Source organism: Etheostoma spectabile, chromosome 23, assembly GCF_008692095.1.
Source record: "Etheostoma spectabile isolate EspeVRDwgs_2016 chromosome 23, UIUC_Espe_1.0, whole genome shotgun sequence".
Classification (NCBI taxonomy): Eukaryota; Metazoa; Chordata; class Actinopteri; order Perciformes; family Percidae; genus Etheostoma; species Etheostoma spectabile.
In genome coordinates, this window is record NC_045755.1 from 9051897 (window position 1) to 9054723 (window position 2827).

General features: G+C 41.5%; 1 protein-coding gene and 1 pseudogene across 15 annotated transcripts in view; both read left to right on the plus strand.

Annotated features, from left to right (window-relative positions):
* nrcama (neuronal cell adhesion molecule a) overlaps window positions 1–2827 on the plus strand; it is a 1100153-nt gene that overhangs the window by 676252 nt on the left and 421074 nt on the right. The gene's annotated exons all lie outside the window — the stretch shown is intronic.
* LOC116673021 (plexin-B2-like) overlaps window positions 1–2827 on the plus strand; it is a 279884-nt pseudogene that overhangs the window by 235849 nt on the left and 41208 nt on the right.

A 2827-nucleotide genomic window follows, 5' to 3' on the forward strand; every position in this document is an offset into this window, starting at 1 on the left:
ACCCGTAGAAATAGGGCAGTCAGTTGGGAGTTACTACAGACTCTGGAATGAATAGATATCAGATGTTAATCTGTTTTGTGATCATTTTAAGAAGGAGCCCAACAGCGTCGGAGAAACACCCACTTTTAACTCAAAGCTGCTTTTATTCAGTATTTTAATTCCGTTTGAACAATGAACGCTGACTGAAGCCTATACGGGAGAAGAGGACTGCCATGACACCAAAGCGCCGTCGTTTTTAATTTATATTTATTTTATTGTTTTGATTGAGAGACCCCCCCCGTTTTTTAAAGTGCAGAGCTTAACACACACACACACACACACACACACACACACACACACACACACACACACTTGTGAAGACACACACACATTGCAAGATGAAGTGTCAAAGCCCAGTTTTGACGCCGTTTGACTTTCTCTCTTATTTCCATTTCCATTCCTTCTCCTCGAACAGTCGTGCTGTATAACTGCTCCGTGGGACGGGAGGACTGCAGTCTGTGTAAACACGCCGAAGCCAAGTACCAGTGTGCCTGGTGTGCAGCCACACACACCTGCGTTTACCGGGACCTCTGCCCGTCATCCCAGCCACAGCCACAGTGCCCCAACCCGGAGATCACAGACGTGAGTCGCGAAAAAAACACACAATACAACAAACTCTTATCAATCACAAGCAAACACTCTATGGACTTCTATATGTACAGGACAGGGATCTCCATGTGTGGCCAAATAGGCTAAAATCTGCCGGCCCAAATCTGTGGGATTTAGCCAGCTGTTTTTTCTGCTTGTTGTGGGGATGTGTTCATGTTCTGTTACTGATTGTTGTTTTCAAATCTGATGAAAATCTGTGAGCAAGTTCTGTATAATTTTGCTTCTGCAGATTCCTCGTGGCCCTCTGTATGTTTTCGTAGTCTACTCATGTCTGAGATTTGGGTACATAAAACACCCAAATCTGGATTATTCTGATCGTAGTCTTTTTAAACTGGTCGTTTATGTGCTAATGGAGAAGAACAGTGGAATAAACCGTGGAAAAACGATCGCTCAGGTTACCCCGAGGCAGCCGATTTTGGCGAGAATCCCTGGGAAATGCCGAGATGTTTCCGGTATTCAACTCTCTAAGTCATTTTTAAAAGGCAGTGTTTGTTTGAGTTTCAACGGGCTGTAGAGATTCAGCAAATAGTGAAGAGACATCCTCTTAACATCCTCTTCTTGTTGAGTATCAACACTGGTGTATACACACAAAGTCTCAATGCTGGACACAAATAAAACCGCCATAAAAATAACAAATGTCAGCTAAAAAAACAGGAAAAACATTATTTAAACTATTGTAGACTCATGTGAAAATAGTAAAATATATATATATATAAATATATATATATAAATATATACCTCTATATATATATAATATATATAAATATATTACATATATATATATATATAATGATATTTAAGTTTCCAGAACTGAAAACACCTGGCTGCTTTTGATCTGGCAGACCGAGTTCTCACAAAGTCTCTGAGTTTAAATTGCCCGTTTTATGAGCACGGTGGCTAAGTGGTTAGCACTTCTGCCTCCCAGCAAGAAGGTGCTTGGTTCGAATCCAGGTCGTTCCGGGCCTTTCCGTGTGGAGTTTGTATGTTCTCCCCGTGTTTGCGTGGGTTTCAGCCCGGTACTTCCGGTTTCCTTCCCACCATAAAAAGAGACTGCAATCCTAGGTAGGGATACGGTGAAAACTAGCCATTGGCTAACACTGGCGCATCTTTCACAGAAGTGTTCATTAATGTGCATTGTCCTAATCAAATATAATATATGAAAAGTCAGGATTTGGGGGGTTATTGTATGTTCTTGGTGCTTCTACACTCATACAAACTTGGAAAAACCCAACCATAGTCTTCAGAAATCCACCGGAGGTTAGAACACCAACGCAGGGAAAGAGGAAGGTGACGGACATCTGGCCGAAAACACACACACACACACACACACACACACACACACACACACACACACACACACACACACCTGCTGGTTAGGCCGGAATACATCTGCGTGAACTGAGACTTGTCGTAACAAGCACCTTTTAAGAGATCTAGAATAAGCATTTCCCCGTGTTGTTGTTGTTATAAAACACCAAACAACTTTTGGACATAAATCACATCTAAAGTATCTTCTGTAGCAAAAAAAAGAAGAAAAAAAAAGAAAGTACTGTTGCAAACTACATGCTGTGATTTCAAAGGAATAACCAGAGAAGAACTGTTTTATATGTGCTGCAGTCTCAGAAGAAAAACAACAAAGAAGCAATCACATGGCTGAGTGAGGACGAGGAGGATTTGAGATGTGTCTGCGAGTGAATGGGTTTGATGACAGGAATCAAACAAACCGAAGACAATAACTTCCTGTAGGGGGTTGTGTCTGCAGGGAGTCAACACTTTCTGTCCAGAGACAGACATTTACAACTGCTGATCGATACTCATTGTCTACAGAGGATGAATTCTTTGGTCCAGCTTTATTTCTTTAGATATTCTCGATCCTCAGAGGATGAATCTTGATAATTTGGTGACTTCAGGATTAACCATTAGCCAACATGTTGGCCCATGAAAAGGTCTCGATTAACCATTATACAGTACAAGTAGATCCGACCAGACAAGCTGATTTATTTTGCATTTATTTATGTATTTTATTAATTCAGGAAAATGCACATTGATGAACATGCACGCACAACAGAACACGTGAATGAGCCAGATTGTAGTCCGAGGGCTAATTTCCATCTGCAGTCCAATGGCGGTTTTCCACTGCGTGGTATCTACTCGACTCGCCACGGCTCTACTCGCTTTT